Here is a 10,000-nt window from a genome sequence, read left to right on the forward strand (position 1 = left end):
GTTTTCCACGCTACTTCACGGGGCTTTCTACTCTCGTGAACATCTCTCGTTATTATTCTAACAGTTTGTTTGAAAGTAATTTTGTAATTTTGTGGTTATGGCCGAAGTGGCTGACGTAAACTGTTTCATTTCACTTCCTGATCTGCCGGCCGCACACAGACTATAATCATCAAGACAGCACTCGCCGATTCACTCTGTGTTGGTCTCATCTACTATTAGAGGAAAGATGTGAGGCATCAATATTAAATTTAGACTGTTTAATAACAATCAAAAATCTTGCTCGTAGCTGCTTTAAATGAATGAGATAAGATCTGTGGTTAACAAAAGTTTACGGGAGTGGAAATTTGTGTTCAGCAGGATAATCTTCACAAACGTGAATCACTTGTATGACTTTTGAAACTTAATTGTGTTTTTTAAATATGATTTTCAGAAAACGCGTGCCGTGCATACACATTGTCCATTACATTACTGTGGATTAGCACTGCAGGGAACCATAGTTTAGTAACTAAACTATGCGCGCGTGCGGGCATGTGATTCTCCTGGTAGCTTCATCATACAGGTTTTGCTTTGTAGAAAATGTCGAGTGGGCTCACACAGTATAACATTGTTTGCTCCTGTTCATCTCTATGGAGTTGGATGTATTTCGCACCCTGAATATCTCAGGTCATTTTCACCTGAGACGCCCAGTTTGCTGACAGTAAATTAGGGATTGAGCGCCACAACAAAAGAAGAGTACAAAGAAATGTTTTTCCGGATTGTTAGGATTCTCAGCCAGTTTGAGTGCGATGTGTAAACTGAGATACATTTACATTTTACAGCACAAACACACGTACAAAATACCTAATAAATACATAAAGAATTGACATGAAATGTGTCCAACATTTCAATTGGTGTTGTTTGTATGAGGGTGTGAACTGACACTTCCAATCCTTCAAATCCATTCAGGAAAAACTCTATAAACCGCATAATTTTTAATTATGACAGATTATTATTGTTATCCTGAGCACAGCACACATGAAAAACAATTGCACTGAAAATAGCCCATGCACTGTACTTCCATACCTGCAGTCATAAGATAAGCAATGGGACTTTGTATTGTGCATTTTTCTATTGATGTCAAACATACTGCGCGTGCATGCACATACAGTTAGATACATTAGTTGTATAATGAAGTGATAATAACAGCTCTACCAAAGTGAATGTCTCTTTAAATGACATCAGTGCCCCCCCCCCCCCCCCCCCTCTGCCCCCAGGCCCCCCCCCCCTCTCTGCCCCCAGGCCCCCCCCCCCCCCCTCTCTGCCCCCAGGTCCCCCCCCCCCCCCTCTCTGCCCCCAGCTTCTTGTGAATTGAGCATCAGATAAGAACGGAACATTGAGGGATTAGTGATGGGCGTGGCCCGACATGCTTGTTATAAACAGCAAATTACAACATTTCCGCTGTTCAGAGAAGATCGCTGCGGGCAGTGTGATACAGACAGTGTGATACAGACAGTGTGATACAGACAGTGTGATACAGACAGTGTGATACAGACAGTGTGATACAGACAGTGTGATGCAGACAGTGTGATACAGACAGTGTGATACAGACAGTGTGATACAGACAGTGTGATGCAGACAGTGTGATGCAGACAGTGTGATGCAGACAGTGTGATGCAGACAGTGTGATACAGACAGTGTGATGCAGACAGTGTGATACAGACAGTGTGATGCAGACAGTGTGATACAGACAGTGTGATGCAGACAGTGTGATACAGACAGTGTGATACAGACAGTGTGATACAGACAGTGTGATACAGACAGTGTGATACAGACAGTGTGATACAGACAGTGACAGACAGTGTGATACAGACAGTGTGATACAGACAGTGTGATGCAGACAGTGTGATACAGACAGTGTGATGCAGACAGTGTGATACAGACAGTGTGATACAGACAGTGTGATACAGACAGTGTGATACAGACGGTGTAACGGCGGTGACACACCAGAAGCATCCCCGAAGCAGCGCGTCACAGAAGCATTGAGCCTTGCCAATCACACCAGAAGCGCTCTGTTTTGGCACCCGTTCTACTATGAATCACCTCATTCAATGGAAAGGGATTGCTTCAAAATGTCCCCATGAATCACCTCATTCAATGGAAAGGGATTGCTTCAAAATGTCCCCATTCTCCGGGGTGGAGTTGTACAATCTCTACAACCCAGTTTCCCTGGGGTTGTAGAGATTACTTGCAAAACCCCATTTAATGGATAGGCTTCTCCATTGGCTCTTCTCTCAACCACCCTGCCCACCTCTGCAGGCATGGGGAGGGTCTGCTTGGACCCCTGTGTCCTTAGGTTTAGGCATGGGGGATGGGAGAGGTTAGGGTTAGGGTTAGGGGTGGGAGAGGTTAGGTTTTGGCATGGGGAGTGGGAGAGGTTAGGTTTAGGCATGGGGGGTGGGAGAGGTTAGGTTTAGGCATGGGGGGTGGGAGAGGTTAGGTTTAGGGTTAGGGGTGGGAGAGGTTAGGTTTAGGCATGGGGGGTGGGAGAGGTTAGGTTTAGGGGTGGGATAGGATAGGTTTAGGCATGGGGGGTGGGAGAGGTTAGGGGTGGGAGAGGTTAGGGTTAGGGGTGGGAGAGGTTAGGTTTAGGCATGGGGGTGGGAGAGGTTAGGGTTAGGGGGTGGGAGAGGTTAGGGTCTGGGTTAGGATTAGGCATGGGGCATGAGAGAGGCTTGGAGGGGTCTCCGGAGACGACCCCCGAGGGTCTCGAACCCTCCGTTCGGCCCCCAGACCCCTCCGTTCGGCCCGCAGACCCCCCGAAGCGACCACAGGACCTCCACAGGGTCCTGCGGCCCACCCAGGCCTCGGAGACCCCAGGTTTATCCATTGAATGGGGTTTTGCAAGTAATCTCTACAACCCAGAGAAACTGGGTTGTAGAGATTGTACAACTCCACCCCATAGAATGGGGACATTTTGAAGCAATTCCTTTCCATTGAATGAGGTGATTCATAGTAGATCGGGTGGTTTTGCTCCGCGCCTCGCTCTGTTTTGCTCCGTGCCTCGCTCTGTTTTGCTCCGCACCTCGCTCTGTTTTGCTCCGCGCCTCGCTCTGTTTTGCTCCGCACCTCGCTCTGTTTTGCTCCACACCTCGTTCTGTTTTGCTCCACGCCTCGCTCTGTTTTGCTCCACGCCTCGCTCTGTTTTGCTCCACACCTCGCTCTGTTTTGCTCCACGCCTCGCTCTGTTTTGCTCCGTGCCTCGCTCTGTTTTGCTCCGCGCCTCGCTCTGTTTTGCTCCGCGCCTCGCTCTGTTTTGCTCCGCACCTCGCTCTGTTTTGCTCCGCGCCTCGCTCTGTTTTGCTCCGCACCTCGCTCTGTTTTGCTCCACACCTCGCTCTGTTTTGCTCCGCGCCTCGCTCTGTTTTGCTCCGCGCCTCGCTCTGTTTTGCTCCGCACCTCGCTCTGTTTTGCTCCACACCTCGCTCTGTTTTGCTCCACACCTCGTTCTGTTTTGCTCCACGCCTCGCTCTGTTTTGCTCCACGCCTCGCTCTGTTTTGCTCCACACCTCGCTCTGTTTTGCTCCGCACCTCGCTCTGTTTTGCTCCGCACCTCGCTCTGTTTTGCTCCACGCCTCGCTCTGTTTTGCTCCGCACCTCGCTCTGTTTTGCTCCGCACCTCGCTCTGTTTTGCTCCGCACCTCGCTCTGTTTTGCTCCGCACCTCGCTCTGTTTTGCTCCGCGCCTCGCTCTGTTTTGCTCCACACCTCGCTCTGTTTTGCTCCACACCTCGCTCTGTTTTGCTCCACACCTCGCTCTGTTTTGCTCCACACCTCACTCTGTTTTGCTCCACGCCTCACTCTGTTTTGCTCCACACCTTGCTCTGTTTTGCTCCACGCCTCACTCTGTTTTGCTCCACACCTTGCTCTGTTTTGCTCCACACCTCACTCTGTTTTGCTCCACACCTCGCTCTGTTTTGCTCCACACCTCGCTCTGTTTTGCTCCACACCTTGCTCTGTTTTGCTCCACACCTCGCTCTGTTTTGCTCCACACCTCGCTCTGTTTTGCTCCACACCTCGCTCTGTTTTGCTCCACACCTCGCTCTGTTTTGCTCCGCGCCTCGCTCTGTTTTGCTCCACGCCTCGCTCTGTTTTGCTCCACGCCTCGCTCTGTTTTGCTCCGCGCCTCGCTCTGTTTTGCTCCACACCTCGCTCTGTTTTGCTCCACACCTCGCTCTGTTTTGCTCCACACCTCGCTCTGTTTTGCTCCACACCTCGCTCTGTTTTGCTCCACACCTCGCTCTGTTTTGCTCCGCGCCTCGCTCTGTTTTGCTCCACACCTCGCTCTGTTTTGCTCCACACCTCGCTCTGTTTTGCTCCGCGCCTCGCTCTGTTTTGCTCCGCACCTTGCTCTGTTTTGCTCCACGCCTCGCTCTGTTTTGCTCCACACCTCGCTCTGTTTTGCTCCGCGCCTCGCTCTGTTTTGCTCCGCACCTTGCTCTGTTTTGCTCCACACCTCGCTCTGTTTTGCTCCGCGCCTCGCTCTGTTTTGCTCCACGCCTCGCTCTGTTTTGCTCCACACCTCGCTCTGTTTTGCTCCACACCTCGCTCTGTTTTGCTCCGCACCTCGCTCTGTTTTGCTCCACGCCTCGCTCTGTTTTGCTCCGCGCCTCGCTCTGTTTTGCTCCACGCCTCGCTCTGTTTTGCTCCACGCCTCGCTCTGTTTTGCTCCGCGCCTCGCTCTGTTTTGCTCCGCGCCTCGCTCTGTTTTGCTCCGCACCTCGCTCTGTTTTGCTCCACGCCTCGCTCTGTTTTGCTCCGCACCTCGCTCTGTTTTGCTCCGCACCTTGCTCTGTTTTGCTCCACGCCTCGCTCTGTTTTGCTCCACGCCTCACTCTGTTTTGCTCCGCACCTCGCTCTGTTTTGCTCCGCGCCTCGCTCTGTTTTGCTCCGCACCTCGCTCTGTTTTGCTCCACGCCTCGCTCTGTTTTGCTCCGCGCCTCGCTCTGTTTTGCTCCACGCCTCGCTCTGTTTTGCTCCACGCCTCGCTCTGTTTTGCTCCGCACCTCGCTCTGTTTTGCTCCACGCCTCGCTCTGTTTTGCTCCGCACCTTGCTCTGTTTTGCTCCGCACCTTGCTCTGTTTTGCTCCACGCCTCGCTCTGTTTTGCTCCACGCCTCGCTCTGTTTTGCTCCGCACCTCGCTCTGTTTTGCTCCACGCCTCGCTCTGTTTTGCTCCGCACCTTGCTCTGTTTTGCTCCACGCCTCGCTCTGTTTTGCTCCGCGCCTCGCTCTGTTTACTGACTTCATTTGGCAATAAATTGGTATGGCTGATGACTGTTTTCTCTAAAGTCTTACTTTTATAATCCAGACAGGTCTGAGCTCTTCACACAGCGCAGCCCCTCCCTTCCTACAACAGGGGGGGGGGGGCTTTTTGTCAGAGGGGTTTTTCTCTTCATGTCCAGTAGGGGTGCAAGATAAATAACAGCCCCTCCCTTCCTACAACAGTGCCTCTTGCATATAGGGCCATAATTCTTTCCTGATATCGTGATATGAATTCTAATCTGTAGTCATGCACAAAGTCATGAGTGCCATTTGACTTTGATGGGTGGAGAAAATATGCATTTTTGTCTTAATTCTTGGGGGGACTTATTATTTTTGCAGATGAGTGCTTTCTGTCAGAGGGGCTTTTCTCTTCATGCACATTAGGGGTGGAAGATAGTGTGGAATGTGTAGCAGCAGACGTGGTGGAAACGGCCTTCAGCGCAGTGTGTTGTGTTGAGAGGAGGGGGATTAGCCTCGGACTTGTCAGAACACGAGCTGGAAACCTCTCGCTCTTTTAGATGAAATATCACACTGTGAGCTGCTTTGGTCTGCAGCAGGACGAGCCTCGCTGAAATGAGAGTTAGTTAAAAGATGAGTTAGAAACAATCTAATCCGTTTTACAAATAACTAAATAATAACTCCTATACTACCATAACACAGAGCACAGAGTCTATGGTAGTTATTACAGTAATGTGCTAACATTTTCTCATTCTGGTTTGATTAAATAACGTGCATTTATTGGTCATAGTTTATTAAGAGTAATTTATGCTTCTTCTGCTCTCATTCCTAAATGTCAATCAAAAACCACTGGCAAATGTTTGATAAGTCTGTTGTAGGCCTCGACGGTAGGCCTGCACGATATGAGGGAAATCTGCAATGTGTGATAACATTGTTCAATATTGCCACCTGATAAACAAATAAACAAATATTGAAGTGTGCATAAATTAACTAGACAGTTCCTGTCTTTCTGCTTTAATAAGTACCTGGTACACTGCTAACATAACCCCAAACATTGAATAACCTTATAGCCCACTGAATAAAGAAATGAAATAAATTATTTCAAGCATGCCTTCATTGAACAAATTACACATGAATACAAGCAATTAAACAGGACTTTCATTTAAATAATAAAAAAGAAGACATAAGACAACTATAGGAAATTCAAGTTTAATTCTCCCTGCTCCCATATTTTCTTCTAAACTCAACAAAAACATCTCTTGAAATAACAATAAAAATACCTGGGGGAAAACATAAATAACAAAATAAATATAAATTAAACATGGCAATTTAAAATAACAAAATAAATATAAATTAAACCATTTAGAATAACTAATCTCTCCCATTACAATCATCAAGGCCCTCGACTCCACACAACAAGGTGCAGAGATCTATAGTATGAGGGGGAATTGAAATAGTCAGTAGGGCCACTAAATCAAGAGAAAATTAGATCAAATCAGGAAGATCTACCACTTAAAGGACGGCTTTACCGTGGGGAATATGAATATATATCAATCTCACGCCCCTAAGGTTTTAGAATCCGTTGAAATATTTTGAAATTGGAGCTTCACTGCCTGACCTATCAGGCATCTCTCACATTTTTAGGGAAGCCGGATGACGCGTTACGCGTCACCCGGCTTCCCTCCCCGCTTGCGGAACTCGAGCGCCTATGAACAACAAGTCTTGTGAGCCATGGTCCCGCCTCTAGAGGTCCTCCACGCCCCTTCAGAGCTCTCAACGAAAAGCAAAAGGCAGCCATCTTGTTCACCCGCATAGCATACTGTAGCTAGGTTAGCTTTCCATAGCTCCTTGCCAAGAGACCATATCTCTGGAACGGAAGCACCAAAAGACACGGGACTGGCGGCATTGGAAAGCTCGTCAAATTTTACATCTGGTAGTAGGTGAGTTGAAGTAACGAAATCAACGCTGAGCAATGTACCCATTTTTACACATTTTTACAGAAAATAGTTACAACATCAGATGCGCGTAACTCCTACGAAAATGCCTTAAAATGCATGAATTTTTTTTTATGAAGACATCTCCCGACATATATACTACCGTTTACATTTGGTGCAATTTGGAGGCAATTTTATTTTCGATTTATTTCTTCTTCTTTGTATCTTTTATTGTCGAAGCCTTCTTCTTCTTCTTCTTCTTTGAGTTTTATGGCGGTTGGCAAACATATATGTGCATTACCGCCACCTACTGGAGTTTGATATCAGCCAAATGCCTGAGGGGTGGGCATGAAAACCATAGATATATATAAAGGCTAGATGGCTTAAGGCGGAGTCACCAGCGTCGTTGAACGGCCGCCATCTTGCTACAGTGCCTTTCTGGTACGTTCTATGGTAGCTGGTGACCTGCACAGACAAAAATACTCATAACTCGCTGAAATCTTGACGGATTTACAAACGGTTTGGTTTATTACAAGCATATTCCGTTCCCGAGATAGACCAAAAAAAAAAAAAAAACACTAAAAACACTATTTTTTTGATGGGCTCCAAATTACACCAAAATTAGACCGAAGCATCTATGCCATGAGAGGGATTCAGGCACAAAGTTTCATGCAGTTTCATCAATTTCCCTAGGAGTTATGATCATATGATGTTGCCATACTAACCCAACAACAGATGCTCATAACTCCTAGTAGCTCCCTGTAGCAAGATGGCCGCCATGCGACGACGTCGCTCTCCATTGGCCGGCAGCGCGGGTAAGCTATCTAGCCTTTATATATATCTATGATGAAAACGAAGGCCACGCGAGCCCAGTGCATTGTGGGAAATGTAGTATTTCGGGTCCCCGCACCCGCCCCTCCCCTCCACCACCCCCCCCCTCCACACAGAGTGGATTTCTGGTGATATCTCTGGCGGGAAACAACCAATTTCAAAAATTTCAACGGATTCGAAAACCTTAGGGGCGTGAGATTTAATATATATTCATATTCCCCACGGTAAAGCCGGCCTTTAAGCCACAGACACGCCAAGCCAATTCGTCAGCGTCGGCCATGTCTAGGCGTCTCTCTTGTCCTGGTATGTGTGGTGTGTCCCGCACCGTTGGCTCTAGCTTTGTCGGCAGCTTTGCGCAGCAGTGCGGTTTCTCCTTATTTTTCCACCTCTGCCTTTTCCTTTCATCCACAAGAAAACAAAAGAACAGGCATGGGTTGACATACGCCAGTGGCATTTGTAACTTCTTATCAGACATATTCTCCATTAGACGCAGCTATATTATTACAAAATGGTTTGAGTGAGCGAAATGGTAGGCAAACACTGCTTTGTTGAATGAATCAGGTCTCACGCAGGCGCAGAACGTGCTAGTTGCCCATCGGCTGTCATGTTTGCGGTGTGTTCAAAAGCAACTTTTTGGCAGAGACACAGGAGACATGAGGTGATTCATCGGACGGCATCTATTTTCCCGCTAGTCTTTTCAAGTGTGTCCGGTGTGTCAGTGTCTTTAGGGCAAGTTACTACAGACACAGACACATGTATAATCCCTGCATAGTCTCTTAAGACAGACGCCTTGGCTCCCACAATTTGCAAATGCTCGCGGCCCCTACCCATCTGTACTTTGACAGGGTTGAGTTCAGCCCCGACAACACGTAGCAAACCGTTTATTTAAATGGCTTTGAACACCCTGTTGTGTGACCTAAGCGTTGCACCTATCTGTTGGATCCACTCTGCACACTGCCTCTTTAATGCCTCTATAAATGTATACATGTCGCTGCTGTAACACCTCTGACATGCCTATACCGAGAATGTGCCTCAAAGCCCGGTGCACACCGTTTCGCAGATTGAACATACCCCAGGTCTTAAAGGTGGTAAAAAGATTAATAAGGCAGGAGTCGCTTATTTGCCCACTTGTGATTGGTCGAATACCATCGAAGGCGGGTATCCGCTCATTCCCCCCACTTGTGATTGGTCGAATGCCATCAAATCTCCTTCAGCTCCCCCCCCCCCCCCCCCCCCTCCTTTGGAAGATGACAACTTCCTGTGTCCAAATTTGAATGGGCTGAAGTACAAACAGTCTCTGGAGCATTTGAAGGTTATGGAAGAGAGAGGCTGGTTATCTGTGTGTCATTCAGCAGCATCACTTCCTGTTGCAGTGTTTGCTAGTACAATAACTGACAGGATTCACAATTCCGTGAAAACCGTCTATAGCGCAGCCGAGATCCGGGCAGTTTGCCCTTTCGGTGGGTGTGGCTTCTGACTGGCTTTTTGATTGCCACTTTGGTTTGCCAGTGAAAGTAGCAAAAATAACTTGCGGTCAACGATAAACAACCTCTAATGGCAATGGTGTGTGGAGGGGGGTTGTCAATAAAGGTTTAAAGAGCAACAACAACCTGACTTGACAAAGGCCACCAGGCCGAAACGTTGTCCTTTTATTAAATTCATTGCCACGGAGCCAGAGTGTGCGGTTTCTATTCTTCCTATTAAAGAGCAACATAACATATAAAGTCAGGCTAATGGAAACATGCTGCCAACAGCCTTTTTATCTTTACATCGTTACATCATGTTTACCAGGGTTTTTCCTGGCTCAGAATGGGCCTTCGGGCACAACAGGAAGCATGATCAGTCAGTGGCGTGTCCAGGCCATTTTGACTGGGGTGGCCCAGGTGGGGCACAGACTCGAGCAAGGGTGACATTGAGTGCGGCATTTAGGAAGGATGACAAGTCCCAGGTCAGAATTCTGAATTCCGAGTCAGAATTC

At 47.9% G+C, this 10,000-nt stretch overlaps 1 protein-coding gene across 1 annotated transcript in view; it reads left to right on the forward strand.

Moving 5' to 3' along the window:
• The window catches only part of dnase1l4.1 (deoxyribonuclease 1 like 4, tandem duplicate 1), a 25,949-nt gene that overhangs the window by 5,237 nt on the left and 10,712 nt on the right, over window positions 1-10,000 (forward strand). The gene's annotated exons all lie outside the window — the stretch shown is intronic.

Source organism: Poromitra crassiceps (assembly GCF_964638095.1).
Source record: "Poromitra crassiceps genome assembly, chromosome: 27".
In the NCBI taxonomy this organism is placed as follows: Eukaryota; Metazoa; Chordata; class Actinopteri; order Beryciformes; family Melamphaidae; genus Poromitra; species Poromitra crassiceps.